The sequence below is a fragment of the Peromyscus maniculatus genome, chromosome 9 (genome assembly GCF_049852395.1).
Source record: "Peromyscus maniculatus bairdii isolate BWxNUB_F1_BW_parent chromosome 9, HU_Pman_BW_mat_3.1, whole genome shotgun sequence".
In the NCBI taxonomy this organism is placed as follows: domain Eukaryota; kingdom Metazoa; phylum Chordata; class Mammalia; order Rodentia; family Cricetidae; genus Peromyscus; species Peromyscus maniculatus.
In genome coordinates this window covers 70,927,967-70,946,506 of record NC_134860.1, presented here as the reverse complement: position 1 = coordinate 70,946,506, position 18,540 = coordinate 70,927,967, and the positions used below count along the sequence as shown (strand labels likewise).

Below are 18,540 nucleotides of genomic sequence, written 5' to 3'. Positions count from 1 at the left end.
ATCTATTGGGATGATATAAGATAAATTATTCATTTTAATAACTTCATGGATTTCCTTGCACATTTATTTCTACAAAGACAGGCAGTTTTATGGTTCAGTCATAATATGGCATCTCATTAAAAGAAACATAGCTCGGGAGCCAAAGAGTGATTACTAGCAATTAGCATATCTTATTACAACCTTTCACATAAAAGGCCCAAGAGAACAATTCTTTCTTTCTTTCTCTCTCTCTCTCTCTCTCTCTCTCTCTCTCTCTCTCTCTCTCTCTCTCTCTCTCTCTCTCTCTCTTTTTGGTTTTTCGAGACAGAGTTTCTCTGCGTAGCTTTGCGCCTTTCCTGGAGCTCACTTGGTAGCCCAGGCTGGCCTCGAACTCACAGAGATCCGCCTGGCTCTGCCTCCCGAGTGCTGGGATTAAAGGCGTGCACCACCACCGCCCGGCGAGAACAATTCTCTTAAAATATAGCAAAAAGGAGTTTGTTCTTTCTCTCTTTGCTGTTATTGCATCCATACCTGGTAGCTGTCCCAGGATCTCTCTACATCTCCCTGCTTGGAAATCTCAGTCCTGACCTCTGCCCCACATTTGACTACCTGGTAAGAATCTTACGCACTTATTTTTTCTGACGGTAGTCAGCAATATTCTCAAACTACTCACATAAAGTCTTAGTTACTGTTTTACTGCTGTGAAGAGTCACCATGACCAAGGCAATTTACAAAAGGTAACATTTAATTTGGGGCCTGTTTAGAGTTCCAGAGGGTGAGTTCATGGTCATCCTGGTGGGGAGCATGGTAGAAGCAGGCAGGCTTGGTTCTGGCGAAGTAGCTGAGAGCTTACATCTGAAAGATGGAGGCAGAGTCAGAGCCTGGGTTTGGCATGGACTTTTGAAACCTCAAAGCCTGCCCCCCGAGTGACACACCTCCTCCATCAAGGCCACATTCTAATCTTTCCCAAATAGTTCACCAACTTCGAACCAAACATTCAAATATATGAATGGCCGGTGGGTGCCATTCTCAATCAAATCATCACACATGATTAATCACTAAAGAAAATAGCTCAGTATTTAATATTTTTGTCTCAGATCACTATTTCTGAATGCCCCACTGCATTCACAAATGTATTGTTGTATTATGAAAGTTTAATGTGTTAAAAGAAATTATAAATGGCCTGGAGATGTAGTTCAGCTGGCAGACTGCTTCGCTAACATTCAGGAAGCTCATGGGTAGGTCGCCAACACTTGATATAACTGGGTGTAGTAGCGTGTACCTATAATCCCAGCACTTTATAGGTGAATGCAGGGGGATCAAGTGTCCAAAGTCATCTTCAGCTACATAGATAGTTTAAAGCCAGCCTGGCTCAAAAACCAAACTCCCTTGCTGGGTGGTGGTGGCACACACCTTTAATCTGAGCACTGAATAAGCAGAGGCAGGTGGATCCCTGAGTTTGAGGCTAGCCTGAACTACACAGAGAAACCTTGACTCAAAAAACCCAAACCCCAAATACCCAACAAAACAAAACACACCTCTCAAATTTACACCCATCACTACTGCACAATTCCAAACAAAAAAGGCATACTACTTAGAATATTATAACTATAAAAGTAGTACATTTTCACCAATCAGGTAACATGGTTACCAATATTATGAAAACATAGCTTTCCCACAAGGGATATGTACATATTTACCTTTTGGTCCCCTTCTCCCATGTCACATGTATATGATGTCAGCAATTATTTATTCAGTTGAATTTTTTATATAGAAATTTAGCTCAATGCTGGTGTCATCTTTCCCATGTTTAGTACAAACAATCAGGAAACAGTATTAAAGGCTCCTTGGATTCCCAATGATCCCCACTCAACTGCTCTGCAAGTCAGAGGGAACCCTCCTTCCCTTCCAGTCTAATGGGGGCACAGGCCATGCTCAGGCTTGCTAGAGACCCAGTGGTGCTGTAAGAAACAGGACACAGAAGGTCCTCACTGGAGTGTGGATTAGTTTTCTTGGATTGGCACACACATACCACCACCTCCACCATCACCACCACCATCACCAGTACCACCACCACCACCAGGACCAGCACCACCATCACCACCACCATCACCACCACCATCACCACCATCACTACCACCAGGACCAGCACCACCAGCAGCACCAACCACCAGCACCACCAGCACCACCAGCACCAGTACCACCACCACCGACTGCAGTTTTAACAATAGATGCTTATTATAATTTTGATGACTAGAACTCCCAGATCGAAGCACTGTCAGGGGTAATTCTGGAGAGGCCTCAGCCAGGCATGTGGTTGGCTGCCCTCTCACTGTGTTCTTAGCTTTTTGCAGACAATGGGGGACAGGATGGCCGTGGGTGAGATGCCAGAAAGGCAGCCTCTTCCACACTGCATGGCTTTCTCCGGTGGTGACAAGGACGGAAGAACTGAGTGGCTCATGGCCCACTCACGCTTTAATGGCTCGGGACATAATGAAGAATGGCAGAGAGGTGACCTTCAGGAGGAGAGGTTGGGAGGGGGGGCATAAGGCACCACACAAAGGAAACTTTGTCTAGCCCGTATCTGCTCAAGATAAAAGTGTTTCTGGGATACAGAGAAGACAGCAGATGGAGCAAAGGAGCCTGAACAAGGCCATTGTCAGTGCGGACAGGAAGGGACTGAGAGCTGCGTGAGGTAAGGCTGGGTCACCATCTCTTCCTAGTGCCGTGGTAGTGTAGCCCCTGGCGTATTACAGTTTCGCAGGCAGCCAGAAGGCACATTTCAGACACAGCGGGGTCAGGGGGTGAGGTGAGACCAACCAAAGAGAAGCCCACGGAGAGCACAGTGTCAAGTGTAGAAGCTATGTCAAAAAGAGATTGTCAACGGGGTGGGCAGTCAGACAGCTGTGGATTCCAAGGGACCGGCTCGGGGATCCCAGGGCAAGTGTGCATTCCTCTGTGTCTTACTTTCTCATCTGAGAAAAGTGCATGGAACGCTAATGACTTTCAGATTACATTTCAGTCGTATGTAAGCTAGCTCAGCATGGCCCCGGGCTATGACATATATATTGCGCAGAGGAGAGAGGAGGGATGGGGGAGAGGGCTTAAATGGAGAGGCGCAAAGGATAATCTTCATGGTCTACTTGATGAGACCTACCCTGGGCCTTGAGAAAGGCGCAGGCGCTGGGGCTGAAGGGCTGGCTCTGTGGGCTGGCTCTTATCTCTCTGCAGAAGGGGGCCCGGGAATGCTTCTATACTTCCTGCTACCCACAGCTGTGCTGGGCAGGCTCAGAATAGCTCAGCTCCATGGAAGATGCTCAGGTCCCAGCAAGACGCAACTGTTTTTCCACATAGGATTCACCAGGCTTGGGTACGGATACCTGCTGGGTAGGAGACAGAAACAGAGGCAAAGACTTCCCACCATCCGAGGCAGGAAAGAAATGAAAAGAGCTGGGGAGTCACCGAAAGGCAGATTTTTACGTTAATTCAAAGTAAAGTGTTTGATTAAACAGCTGTTCTCCGAGCTGATTTCGGATGTCGTGGGGATGGATAGGCCTTGGCGTCGCGCATTGTATCCGCGCCTCACTCCAACTGTGCCGTGTCTGAGTCACCCTGTTGATGACTTGAATGCCAAGTGGAGTCGTCCGTACTCTCACGGTAGATGCTTTCTCTGAGCATGAAGCTGCCTCCTCAGTAGGTCATTGTGTTACAGGATGGAATTGCTGCCTAGAAAATCAAGATGAGACGCGCCTGCCGCCTGCCCCCAACTTCTCTCACAAACCCGCAGGAGGCTCTGTGTAATCGCTGCTGCTCACTGAATATCTGGGTCAGAGCTATTTTCATAATGTAGCAAAATTCTACTTACGTCTTTTACTCCAATTCCTTCTTGAGTGTATGCTAGTTTTCGGGGGTTACGTGATACGGAGTGTGATCACAGGCCCAGAGCCAAAGCAGATGCACAGATCCGGCTGTTCTCTGTGCAGCCAAACACTAATTACATTTGTGTTTACGTGTTGATTCGCATGTGTGTGAGCAAGTGCCATGGTGTGAATGTGTGTGTGTGTGTGTGTGTGTGTGTGTGTGTGTCAAACGACAACTTAGAGGCCTCAGTTCTCTCCTGCTACCAGGTGGGTACTGGGAATCAAACTTGGAGGCAGGTGCCTTTACCTGCCGAGACCTCTCACTAACCCAAACAGGCAAACATTAATGTGCAAAGATGAAACATGCTGCCACTCTTGTGTGTTTTTGTTTTGGCAACAATTATTTTTTCTTTAAAATGTGTTTTTCAGATATCCTTTCTATACATACACAGTTTAAGTGAAATTTTCCCACCAGGGATGGCAATGCTCCCTAAGACTATCTAACAAAAGCCCCCAATACCAGGTATTAGAAGCCCCTTATGAGTTGTTGGCTGGGGGTTGAAGAGACTCCTCAAATGTTGTAGGCTATGGCTGTTGCCCTTAGCTGTCTTCCAGAGGCTGAAGATGAATTCCTATTGGTAAAGATACCATGTACTTAAGACACAGGCCCCAGAGGATTCCAGCTGGATCTGACCTGAAATTTTCCTCCCTGAGGACTAGCTTTCATGGTTCCTGAAGGCTGTGCATACTTCTAAGGGGTGGGAGATGCAGTCTATAGTCCTACTTAGCTGTGATGCCTTATGAACTACAATGGTTACCGTGGCACGGTCATCCCATGGGTGCGGTAGTGGCACACGTACCTTGGTGGTAACCAACGGCTCTCTATTGGTGTGAAGGCTTTCTCACAAGAAGGAAATCATGCCTGGCACTGGAAACGTAGCTAATTACCTGGGGCTAGTGAGGTCAGGGATCTTGGAGGAGAACCTATCACATCCACTTTACTAAACCAGTGTAGTTCCTCACTGCACTCTAAGCATTTATCCTTATGCCCACAGATAAGTGTAGCTCTCATCCCTCACCAAAGAAGTCTCTCTTTACAACAGAGACTAAAACAAACAAATGAACAAACAAACAAACAAACCCCAGAAACCTCACAGCTGATCAAAATGCCGAGATCAAGTGATCATGTGAATCCTAGCCCCAATAGAGCAATCTACAACACAACTCTTGCACCCAAGGCTCAGAGAGCATTCCAGAAGAGGGCGTGCAAAGACTGGAAGAGCCAGAGGCCCATGAAGTCAACAGAGATTATGTCTCCTAGAAATGACAGGGACGATAGACCCATGAATTCTCAACAGCATGGCTGCCTACATAAAACCTGAACAACAGACATGCTAATACTGAAGGAGGAAAACTCCTGGGACTTCCATCCTAACAAATAACTAACTACAGGCAGTAAAGGAATGCTGAGAACAGGAGACAATTGGTTATCCAATACCAAGTGCTCAGCCCTAAAATCATGTGCTTCAAGTAATATTATATGGACTAAGCAAATTGTATTTACAAATTTAGGAATATATATTTAACTGTATATATGTGTTGTTCGAATCTTAGATGACCTTTTAATAAAAAAAAACCCAGAGCCAGATATCAGGGTGAAAGGTGAAAGATCAGAGAAGCAGAGCAGCCAGCCGCTAGTTCTTACCTCTACAAAATCCTCAGCCTAAAGAGAGTGAGTTCCTGTTTCCTCGCACCTTACATACCTTTCTCTGCCCTGCCATATTACTTCCTGGGATTAAAGGTGTGTGTGCTTCCCAAGCAAAGGCATGAGATCTCAAGTGCTGGGATTAAAGGTGTGTGCCACCACTGCCTGTTTCTGTGTCTAATCTAGTGGCTGGCTCTGTCATTGGATCCTGAGGCAAGTTTATTAGGGCACACAATTTATCACCACCTATATATTTATAGATACAATATATATACAATTACATATATATATATATATATATATATATATATATATATATATATATATATATATATATATATATACAGTTAGAGAGAGAGAGAGGGAACAGGGAAGTGTGTGTTCATGGGACAGATCAGATTGGGGAGAAAGGAAAGAGGAAAATGATGTAATTATATTTTAATTTCAAAAAGTAAAAAAAAAAAGTTTTTTTTTAATGAAATAGCTATTTTAATTGGAAATCTGATGAAATAAAATTTAGTTTGTCACTCAAATAACTCCTTAGCTATTTAAAAAAGTGTGATGAGGTCTATTTTGTGTTTTGAGACAGAGTGTCTTGTGAAGCTGAGGATGGACGGCCTTAAACTTATGATGCTCCGGCCCCAGGGCCAAGGGTGTTGGAATTACAGATGTTAAGACTGCAGGATTGCAAAGACAGAGACATTTCTTCACACTCTCTTTGTTCTTCAGAACAGATCCGTGACACAGAGCCTGTGATAGAAAAACTCACGCCTCTGTTGATCGATCGTTGGCTCTGATTCGCCCACTTTCCGTGCTGAACCCACTGGTCTGCACACCCCGTTGCGGCAAAGGGAAGCCTTGAGAGAAAGCAAAGGGCGTTGAGATTTTGCAAGAGGCAAATTTCATTCTCCTCTGCTCAGTCATATTCTCCAGGTGACGTGGTCTCTTGGGAAGGAAAGTGACTCAGTTCCAAGAGTCTTCTGGGTCTCTCTAGTTACGTGAGCATCCGCAAGTGGGTGGGGATGGGGAAGACCCGGACAGCTACATCTGCACAGCGCCCTCTGCTGCTCGTTTCTGCCCTGCCTGGCCGCTGCTTGGTCTAGCCTGACTGTCTCGGATAGGATAGGCTCCCCTTTGGACACTCCACCTTACCTTACTTTAGGTTTTGGGATTCTTCTGACAGCAAACAGGCTTTTTTTTTTTTTTTTTTTTTTGGCTGGGGCGGGTTGGGGGAAGCGGGGTCCAGACAAGGGTTCTCTGTGTAATCCTTGGTGTCCTGGAACTCGCTCTGTAGCCCAGGTTGGCCTCCAACTCAGAAATCCGCCTGCACCCACCTCCCACCTCCTGCTGGGATTGGAAAATAGGCTTTTAAATGACTATGTGAGGTTGCCTCCAGCAGCTAGCCCTCCCCCGGGGGCTTCACCTGGTCTGCAGCGTCATTCCGACCCCCGGCCCAACCCCACCCCTGAGTCATTTTCCACTTCCAGAGCTTGGGACTCACATTAAGACCCACCCTTCCTTGCTCCTGTTGTTAGGGGAGGAAAAACCCAGATACAAACCCAGGCCCTTTGACAGTTTGCTTAACCTCCAGGGTTGCATTCTTCTGCGTTTTAAACGGAAATGTTAAAATTTTAAATGGAAATACTAATATTTGCCTCCAGCGTTATCAGGAGTCAAATGAGATGTTACAGAAGCTCTTGGAACAGGGCTGAAGGGTGGTGCTGCTGGGTTCTGGTTTTCTGCTCTGTTCTGTGGAGCAGCCTCTGCCCGTGGGCCTCACAGGCTTCAAGAAGCCGTTGCTACTGCCTGCGATCTGGGGGCTGCAAGGGTCCTTACCACAGCCCTGGTTTTTCCCTCAGCTCCCTCAGTGGAGGCGCGGTTCCCCATACTCCCAACACTTTTAAGAGAATTGCCCGCATCATTGTTTCGTTAAAGACCATTTCCACGGGGAGATGGCGGATAAAGGGGCTTGCTGCTAAATCTGGAAACCTGAGTTCATTTCCTGGAAGAGAACAGACCACAGGAAGGCAGGGTAGGTGTGCGCCCCCCCCCCAAATAAATAAATGGAAAAATAATAAAGACCTTTAAAAATATTACTCCTTAGAGCACTTTCAGGTTCCTAGTAAACTAAGTTCAGAGAGTCATCTAACTCCTGTCCCTGGTCCTGGCTTTCTCCATGATCAAGCTCCTGTACCACAGCGCACCGCTGTTATGGATGAATGTGCCCTGTTAGATCATGCCCCATTTTCCAGAGTTCACACTGGTTAGGGCTTTTCAACGTATTCACTTGTTTATTCCATGTGTGTGCTCGGTCCTGTCAAGGCCAGAGGACGTCACGTGTCATTCTCAGGAGCTCCAACCACCTCCTCGGAGACAGGGTCTCTGGTTGACCAGTAGCTCACCAGTTAGGCTGGACTAGCTGGCCAGTGAGCCACGGAGATCCTTCTGTCTCCACCTCTTCAGCACTACAACTCTAAGTGGGAACCACCATGCTTGACTTTTTACGTCAGACTCAGGTTGTCAAATGAAGCAAGTTCTGTACCAATGGAATTGTCTTCCCTGACCCTGGAGATAGGCTCTCATGCCGCAGCCCAGGCTGGACTTGAACCTCTGACTCCCCTGCCTGTCACCCAAGTGTTGAGATTAAAGGCCTGTGCCACCATATCTGGCTCATAAAAGACTTCGGAAGTGCTTAACTGGATTTGTGTCCTTGGAGTTGGCATAGAGTTGGCATAGATAAATGCCCAGGGTGGGGGGAGGGGAGCGTGATTTGCATACTCTCTTCAGCTTGATGGGATCATCCAGCCTCACCCCAGGGGCCCCATGGCAGAAGCTCTGAGAAAGCAGACCTGGAATAGGAGTTGAGAAGCAGGAACCCTGCGGGGCACCTTCTGGGCAGCAGGAAATACGTCAGCTGAGGTGTGTCAAGGTTATTGAAGGCCTAATCACCATTACATAGGCTGTGGGATGATGCATGACACATTTGGCCACGTTAATGAGCTTGATGGCCGCACTGGAGGAAACATAGTGCAAATTTTAACTGAGCAATGGTAGGATGGAGTACAGGAGCAAGAAAACCAAAGGAGTAGAGGGACTTTGGAGTCCTCAGGAAGGGACAGAGAGCGTCAGGGACGGTCTCAGGAGGAGATAGAGTTCCACTGGCTGCTATCACAGGCGCGAAGGAGGCAGAAACAGCGGTCAAGGTTACCCAGCATGTGCTGCATGCTGGGAGGTGTGCTGGCCAGGACCTGGCTGTGCCTATTGAATCTTCACAGCTCCGAGAGGCAGACTCGTGTGTGACTCCAGCTTTCCTGGAGAAGAAACAGATATTGAAGCTTCCCAAGGTTAATTCTGTCCCCAGCCACAACACACTAGCAAATAAGATATCACATTCATTCGTTTGGATCAGAGTCGTGTATCTTAAGCTGGCCTCAAATCCAGAGTGTGGCTGGGGATGGCTTTCAACTCCTGATCTTCCTGCTTCCACCACCCAAGGTAGTAGGGTTTCCGGTATGTGCCACCATGCCTGGTTTATGCCATGCCATGGTAGACAAGTACTCTAAGGAGAGACATTCCCAGCTCCAGATGAACAGGCCTGTCTGTTCATCATCATCTTTTGTTTTAAGACAACTGTCATGGAATAAAGACTCTCAGCGGTGAGAGGTGGCGGCGTGTAGTTTTTGTTGGTGCTGAAAGAGAAACCATCAGAAGCTCGCCCTGTTTACAGGCTAAGGCTGGGCTCAGGTGATTTACCAGTATCCACCACCAGAGAGAGCTGTGCTTCATTCAGGCTCCTTGCCTCTGTTTTCCCACCCAGCAGCTTCCGGCAGAGGCTCCTGAGACAAAACTCCACAGATCTTGGCTTCCATCCCTTGCGGGATTGTGTTGGAGCCAGAGATTGGGTTGTTGCTGTCATTAATGCTGTTTGCGCCGTAAACTTGTTTTTGTTGTTGTTTGTACTCCAGCAGTCCTCCAAATGAGGCACCCGAGGCATAGGGAGGGTTGTTTTCCTTACACAGGATCATTTATCACATTTTTCTTATTTGAAGTGATGAATCTCATCACCAAATTGCATTTAATTGATTTTCATATTTCATGAGCTCAATAGCTACTAACCATATCCACTTTGCCAGCAGCTTCTGAAAAATATCGGTGTCTTTCCTCGGACATCGGAAAAGGCTGTACATACCTCTCTGGAGTAAACTGATCTGTATTCCAGGCCACACAGAAGAATCCCTGGTCGAAGAGGGATCTCAGTAAAAACACAGCCCGAGGATTTCAGGACAACAGGTGAGTGCTGAGAACTGATTGAGGAAGACGGAAGGTGTTCCAGTCAGGAGATGCCTTTCCCCTTCCTGTATGTTCTGGAAAGTGGTCTGGGCTAGACCTCAGGGCAGAAGTAGATACCACTCAAATAGTTCCATCAAGTGAGAAGGCCCTTTGCATAGAGCTTAGCCAGCGTCTTGCCTATGCATCTGCGGAACCTTGCAAATAGATTTTCCACGTTCGTTTTCCAGTGTGTTAGAGATAACGTGTGTTGGAGGGTGTTTTTATGCCAGTTCTGGCCACTTCAGATCTCCTGTCCAGCTCACACTGTCTTCTGGGCTGGCTGGAACCTCAGGCTGTGCCTGGACTTTGGGCCCTGGCCTAAGGATTTCTAGTTTATTGTTCATACATCAGTATGTCAACAAGTAGCGTTTCTTCCTGCATTGGCACAAGAGTGGTGCTATAAAGTGTTCAAGACCGAAAGACAAAGGTAACTCACTGTAGAGAGCTTGCACATGCCTCGTGTGTGCCAGATCTGGCTTCAGCTCTCAGCAACACAAACACACACACACACACACACACACACACACACTCACACGCACGCAGAAACATGATATACACATACACAACCATATATATACATAGACACACACTTCAGAATTTACACACGCACACACTAACCCAGGCAGGGCATCAAGTTGCAATATCTTTGTATTTTCAGGGAGATTGTACAATTAACACCCCACAACCTATAATTAGTACTCTGATCAATGATATTATTACTCTAAATATTATTCTAAATATATAGTGCTATTTTGCTCCCCGATAGCTACCACACTGAGTGTTGATATAAAGTCCCCAGTTCACAATGCATTCTCGCATATTAACCCTTGTCTTACTCCTTACAGTGGCCTGGTTTCAGACAGAGGAGTCTCAGGCTCAGACCATCTGTAAAGGTTAATCATCATTGTCAAGTGTACTGGATTTACAGTCACCATGGAAACACCTCTGAGGGGGTTTCCAGAAAGGTTTTACTGAGGAAGAAAGAGCCCCTTTGAATGTGGGTGGTGCCATCTCCACTGGCTGGGATCTTGGACTGCCAAAAAAAAAAAAAAAAAAAAAAAAAGGAGCCGAGGAGCGTCATTGACCTCCTGCCTACTTGGGGACTGGATGCAGCGTGACCAGTGGCCAGCAGGAGCTGATCTCATTCTCTCCACCACGCCTTCCTGCCATGATGTAGATAATCCTCAGACCATGAGGCCAAATAAGTCCTCCCTCCATCCCTCCCTCCATCCTTCTCTCTGTCCCTTCTTCTATCCTTCCTTCCCTCCATCCCTCCCACCTCACATTTTTGTCAGATATTTTGTTAGAGAAGCGGGAAAAGCAGCCAATACTGCCCAAGATTATGGAGCTCGTGAGTCGATGGCGCTGCAGCTGACCAGGTCTTCCCAAGGAGCATTGCAGTGTCTTCTGCGCACTGTACTGTAGGACTGCAAACACTGAGGAGCTGTGGTGATTGGAAAAGGAATGCCTGTCATTTAAAGATGTATGCCTTGTGCCAGACATTGAACCAGGCACTTCTCATGCAATTCTTACGTGCCGCAACCCCGCCCTCCCCAACCGCCGATGGTAAATAGCCTAATTCTTATTTTGTTGCTGGGGGAATCTGTGCTCATTGTGGTAATGTGACAAACTGAGAACCACACAGCCTCACATCAGCTGAAGTGAGGCTTTAACTCAGCTCTCGCCGACTCCTAAGCTCACTGAGGTGACCTATTCATCAGTTTTCCTTTAGTCAAAATTTAAGACAACTGTTGCCCTCTTTTGTAGGGGTATTTGCATTTTATTGTGTCTTTACGTACAGAATGAAAGGACTCGTTCCAGTGCTAAAGCAAGTTCCAGTCATTGGGGACCGGATGGGACAGAATCTCCAGAGGGGTGGGCAGCCTTCTGGGTATCTGAAAGATAGATCTCGGGACTGATTGGCCCGGTGGCTGCTGGGAGCACAACTTCAATTCTCCAGGGAGGAGGAGGAGGAGCTCATCTGGGGAGAGCTGGGTCAGCTGCACCGTTGAGAAATCAGTAGTTTCAGTGATCCTGTGCCACAGGATGTGTGTGCTATGACAACTCCCTCAGTGTCTGAGGGTCTCTATGTCTGTCTTACTTAGGGTTACTATTGCTGTGAGGAGACGCCATGACCATGGCAACTCTTAAAAGGAAAACATTTAATTTGGGGGTCTCGCTTACAGTTTCAGGGGTTCAGTCCATTATCATCATGGTGGGAAGGAGCATGGGGGCACATAGGCAGACGAGGTGCTGGAGAAGGAGCCGAGAGTCCTACATCTTGCAGGCAACAGGAAGTCAACTGATTGTCACACTGAGGGAAGCTTAAGCAAAAGAGACCACAAAATCCGCCCCCACCGTGACACACTTCCTCCAACAAGGCCACACCTTTTAACAGTGCCTCTTCCTTCCGGGGCCATTTTCTTTCACATCACCACAGCTTTCTTCCTTGAAAAAACAGGCAGTAAACTGGATAAGTGTGTGTGAACCGTCGGGAAGAAGCAGGAAGGCATTGTTCTTGTCTTCTAGAGAATTCTTTAGACTCGGCTGCTGCACAATTGTCACTAACGTGGAGAGGTGGCTGCTAGGGAAGATGCGCTGCCTTCAGAGGGTTTTGCTGGGAGATACACCTGACGTAGGTGTCGCCAGCCCTCTTCACTGCAGAGCCTCTTTGGAGGGGGTGTGCTGGAGCAGGTGTGAAGGAACAGGCCCCGAGCAGCTGAACAGTCAGCAGCGACCTGTTACAGGTCCCCAGGAACTACACACAGGATTGGCAGACAGCAGCATACGGAGTCCAGATTCATAATTTCCCAGCTCTCCTGTCAGCCGAGGTGGCTCCTCCTGCTAGTCTCACTGTTCTTATCAGTATGAGGAGGTGGCCCAGTTTGCAGAGCTCCTGTGAGGACGGCAGATGAAATGAAATGCCCATGAAATGCCTTGTAGAGATCACGCATTTGGAGCCGGACTGTCTTCTCCTCTGTCTCTTTCAGGCTCACATTTAGTGTCTTGTGTGTGTGTCACAGGCAGAAGTGAATCCCATCATCAGAAGGCTCTGAATAGAGAGAGGCCATGCCTGCTCCCCAGGCCTCTCCGAGTCCCTCATTAGATCCTCTGTCCAGGCAGCTTCTCCCACCTGGGCATTTACAAAAATGACAAAGGCATATGATGTAGAAAATAATGGCCAAAGCCACATGCATGAGGTATTCAGACACTTCTGTGAGGTAACCTCTGCAGGATTCTGCCAGCAAACCCCTGTTTCTTCCCACAGCGGCCTAGAGGATTGTCCCCACATAAGGCCCCTGCAGAATGTGCGTCTGCCACGTTCTGTGGACCTCCACCCTGGCAGGTTCCCTCTTACTGCCTCCACTTGCTTCCAAACAGGGTGTACTGTCTTCTCAATCTCGCCTTCTGCAGACCGCACGGCCCTGTTAGCGCCGGGATTGTTATCAGAGTGTCTTCAGTGAAAAGCTTTGTATCCCCTGGTAGTGTGCACCCCTTGGAAGTGTGAGCTCCGACTTGGCTGCGGCTGGTATGGAAAAGCGCCCCCACTCAGCCAAGCCCTGGAACTTCCTTTTACACGATTCCAGGAAACATCAGCTGGTCAGCAGGAATGTTAATCACTTCCTATCCAGTTTTCTGTAGGTTCAATATAGGCTTCATGACTTTGGAGCCAATGCTACAGAAAGAATGAAAGGAGATATAGCTGTTTTCCACTCACTAGCTGATATGCAGGCAAGTGTGTGTGTGTGTGTGTGTGTGTGTGTGTGTGTGTGTGTGTGTGTGTGAGAGAGAGAGAGAGAGAGAGAGAGAGAGAGAGAGAGAGAGAGAGAGAGTAAGAGTGTACCCTCGGGTCTGGCTGCATGAAGGACAACACCAAGTAAGGTAGAATACGCATATGTGTGGCTATAACCCCATCTCCATACTAAAGGAACTTACTGTATTTATAATATTGCAACACACACACACACACACACACACACACACACACACACACACACACACGAAGGCAGAAAGAAAATTTGGACAGCCTTTCCGACAAGGGAGCAAATCAGTGGATCTGTAACTTCAGAGAGGTTACTCTCAGCTGAATTGAGGACATCGGAGGATATACAGGACAGGAGGAAACAGAAACGTAGACAGGAAGAATCTCAGGCAGAAGCGATAACTCACCCAGAGGTGGGAACTGGCTCAGTGTGGTTAAGGCATGAGCACCAAGCAGCCTGTTTGGCTGCTGTATTTATTCTGTATTTGGAGTCTGAACGGTAGGCAAGGGTGGACAGATATAAAGGGAGAGTGTGGGCTTCATCTTTTAGACAGTGATGTCCTTGGAAAGCTTTTGAACAAACAAAGGGTGCCCAGAAGGGGGTGTTGCTGGGAAATGATGGTGGCCCCGGTATTTGCAGGGAACTCAGCAAGAAGTAATAGAAGGGCCAGAGAAGAGGTCCCCAGAGGACTGTTGCCATGACGCCACACAAAATCCTAAGAACCCGCACCAGGCTATTGGTAGAGTGGAAGAGACCAGGGGTAAGTGGAGAGCGAGCAGACAGCGGACAGCCAGCACTGGCTGGTGGAAGAACACTGGAGCTTGTATGCAAGACAAAAAGCAAAAAACAAAAACAATAAACAGAACCGGGAAGAACATTGGAGACAGAGAAACAGGTTAAACATGAGGTCTAGCATGGGGACAGCGAGTGACAGCTGAGGACCTGCAGGACAGCCAGGGATGTGGCTGAATTAGACCACAGAGATGCCCTGGGTGTTCTTTGCATGGGGCAGACAGCTGAGGTAGCTTTTCTTCAGATCCTATCTGTGTGAGAGCCAAGGCAGAGGGAGAGACTGCGAGATCAATGGGAAATCCCAAGCAGATCAGGGAGTATTGAAGGAGCAGGGTTGAAAAGCTAGGTGAGGCCTTGGGACAGAAGGAGGGCTTTGCAGAGAATCACAGATGGCCTGTGGTGTCAGGATGGAATTGGGGTACAGAGAGGGGAGGTGGTATGTCCAGAAAAGGTGGCTGAGCAGTCTCTTGGCTGTGAGGCTCGCCTTCTAAAAAGGCAGATGCGATGATGTCAACACTGGTTTGGAACGACATTGATTTGGGCACTCAAGCAGGCCAGTAAGATCAGGACATGTAGTCAGAAGATTGTAATTTCTCCAAGTGTGACACATTGCTAGTGACACACGCTGATAATCTCAGCACTCAAGGAGGCCGAGTCAGGAGGATTGTGAATTTGAGCCAGCCTGGGACAGGTCTCTGTTTCAGTTTTTTTTTTTTTTAAGATTTATTTATGTATTATGTATACAATGTTCTGCCTGTATGTATGTCTGCATGCCAGAAGAGGGCACCAGATCTCATTCTAGATGGTTGTGAGCCACCATGTAGTTGCTGGAAATTGAACTCAGGACCTCTGAAAGAACAGCCAGTGCTCTTAATCTCTGAGCCATCTCTCTAGCCCCTGTCTCAGTTTTTAAAATAAATTATAAAGCAAAAATGTTGGCTGGATTCCATGACGGTGACTTCACAGAATCCACTGAAACAGGACCCAGGATCTCAGAGAGGATTGGGAGACATGGAAAAGCTCAGAGCTGGGCCAAGAGAAGGGCTGGGATGTCAGCCAGGCAGTACACGGCAAATAAATGGCAATGACTTCTCTTTTGTTTCCTAAGACCTCATAGTTCACGGAGGAGACCTCCAGGACCGCCGAAGAAGTGCCTCCCTTCCATCCAGCCTGGCAAGCTCTGCTTTCACTCCTGGATCTCTACGGGTGGACTGGACTTGAAAATTCCATGACAAAAATGAAGTTTGAAAGTCAATGCTGGAAGACTTGGGCCACTGCGAATAAGACAGGATTGTGATTGGCAGTGGGAAAAGGCCAAACGATCAATAGGTCCATCAACAAGGGAAGAGTTGAACAGACTGTGGCCTAGCCAGTGTGGGAACGATGTTAGACGTGACCAGTGAGAATTCCATCCAGAAATCAGCCAGCACAGGGGTGTGCCCATCTTGTTAAGGACCTGGAGCAAGGTTCAGGGTAATGCATGTGATATTGCTCTTATAACACAAACAAGGTGAAGTCTGTGCTATTTTTGTGTTTGTTGATATGAAAGATAAAATAAGAAAAAAAAAAGATAAGAGGGCTGTGCACACCAGACCAGATTGATTTTTTGGGGACCTGCAATTTAAAAGAGGTAATTACCACATCTCTTAGTGTGGGGGTGGGGATACTTCTGCATTGGGTAAGTGATTCTAAGACAGTATCTTTCTTTTTATGTTTTTGTTTTTTTAATTTGAAAATAGCTAGATTCATCAAGAGTTGCAAAGTAGCACAGAGATGCTTATTTCTTCCAGCGGCAGCTCTTCCATAATGACAGAGTGGGAATGGGCACCAGTGAGAGAGCTCACTAGCTTCATATGCATGTGCACATATGTATCAAATATATATATATATATCATATATATCATATATACATGGAGCTTTATGTAGCTGTTACCATTACCGTGTTAAGGAGACACACTGGCTTCACCACCACAAGAATCCCTCACTTCAAATCCCTGCCCCATCTGCTCTGTTTCTCGCAACCAGTAACTCCTTTTCCATCTCTATCAACCTGTCATTTCAGAAATGAAGCATGAATGGAATCATAGTATGTAATGTCTTTTAAACAGCCTTTGATTTCATTCAGCATGGTTTATTTGCAAACCATTCAAGTTGTTGCATGCATCAATAAGTCATTTCTTTCTGTAGCTAGGCATGTATCATTGTTTGTTTAAGCATTTGCCCTGTGAGGGACACATAACGTTATTTCCATTTGGGGAAGTTTGGTTATTACAAATAATGCTGCTTGGAGTACTTGTGTGCACGTTTTTTAATGTGCGCATAATTTTTCATTTCTCTGGTACAGATGCTCAAGAATGAGACTGCTGGGTTTATAAGATAATTGCGTGCTTTGTTATTTTTAATAATGTTTTTAGCTATTACTTGACAATTTCATGTATGTATGTAATATATTCTGGTCACACTCATTCCCTTACAATCCCTGCCAACTCTCTGCCCTACTTCTGTGTCCCCATCCTGATTTCATGTCTTTTCGTTTTGTTTATGTTTTATCCTTGTGATTCACTGGTTTGACTAGAGCTGCTTTTGTGGGCAGGGGTGTGAACCTATCCCCTGGAGCATGAATAACTCTTGAGTGGCTACTTCTCACCTGAAGTCCTGCCATTAGCTCTCCAGGGAGGGTGAAGCCCCAAGAGCCCATCATGTCTATGACTAAATGTTTACAGTTCAGCCTTGTGTAGGCCCTCTGCAGGCCAACTGCCAAGGCTGTGCCTTCATGGGTGCCATGCCAACAAGACAGCATTTCAAGGCCTTGCTTCCTGTTCACTGCGCTCCTTCAGTTCTAACATTCTTTCCGCCCTCTTTCTTCTGTGATGTTCCTTTGGAGGAGGTGATATTGATGTTTGGTTTAATGCTGAGACCCAACTGTCAATTGTTCTTAGTGCCTTAAACAGCCACTAAGTACCATTTGCTGAAAAGGGAAGCTTGATCTAGGCTGAGGACAGCACTGGTCTATCATAAGCATAAGTATTTCAGAGAAAGTTTGACAACATGTCCTACAAAAGTAGTAGGTCACCTCTAGTGCCTATGAATTCCCCAGCCATTTTTGCCTTTGACCAGATCCACAGTAGCAGATCTAGCTCCCTCCAATATCACCACAAACTTGCCTCTTAGAACAGCCTTCATTGTGTCCCTTAAGTTTGGATATGATGTGTTTTCATTTTCATTCAATTTAAAATCTTTGGTGGTCAGATAGGATGTTATTTCAATTTTCTTGGATCTGATGAGACTTGCTTTGTGTCTGAGTATGTGGCCAATTTTGGAGAAAGTTCCATGAGGTGCTGAGAAGAAGGTACATTCTTTTGTGTTCAGGAGAAATGGTCTGTAAATATTTGTTATGTCCATTTGGTTTATGATGTCAGTTAGCTCCAGCATTGCTACTACTGCTTCTTTCTTCCTCCTCCTCTTCCTCCTCCCCTTCCTCCTCCCCCCTTCTTCTTTCCCAGCACTTTAGTTTTTTTCTTTTTTGTTTTTGTTTTTGTTTTGTTTTTTTTTTTTTTTTTGTTGTTTTTTTTTTCCGAGACAGGGTTTCTTTGTGTAGCTTTGCGCCTTTCCTGGAACTCACTTGGCTGGCCTCGAACTCACAGAGATCTGCCTGCCTCTGCCTCCCAAGTGCTGGGATTAAAGGAAAGTGTGCCACCACTGCCTGGCCATGCACTTTAGTTTTTGTCTAGATGACCTGTCTATTGGTGAGAGTGGGGTATTGAATTCTCCCATTATCAGTGTGTGAGGGGTGGTAAGTAATTTAAGCTGTAGCAATGTTTCCTTTATGAATGTGGATGCCCTTGAGTTTGGTGCATAGATGTTAAGAACTGTAATGTCCTCTTGGTGGATTTTTCTCTTGATGAGTATGTAGTATTCTTCCCTATCTCTTCTGATTCGTTTTTGGTTTGAAGTCTATTTTGTCAAATATTAAAATGGCTATACTAGCTTGCTTGGGATATAATTTTCCATTCTTTTACCTTGAGGTGATGTCTATTATTGATGTTAAATTGTGTTTCTTAGATGTAACAGAAGGGTGGATCCTGGTTTTGAATCCATTGTATTATTCCAC

At 46.5% G+C, this 18,540-nt stretch overlaps 1 long non-coding RNA gene across 1 annotated transcript; it reads left to right on the top strand.

Annotated features, from left to right (window-relative positions):
• The first annotated feature begins 9,329 nt into the window (after positions 1-9,329).
• On the top strand, positions 9,330-17,658 carry LOC121832354 (uncharacterized). Its single transcript, XR_013042518.1, has 4 exons — positions 9,330-9,834; positions 10,719-11,439; positions 14,277-14,397; positions 15,538-17,658. It is a non-coding gene; the product is annotated as an uncharacterized LOC121832354 (long non-coding RNA).
• The last annotated feature ends 882 nt before the right edge of the window (positions 17,659-18,540 follow it).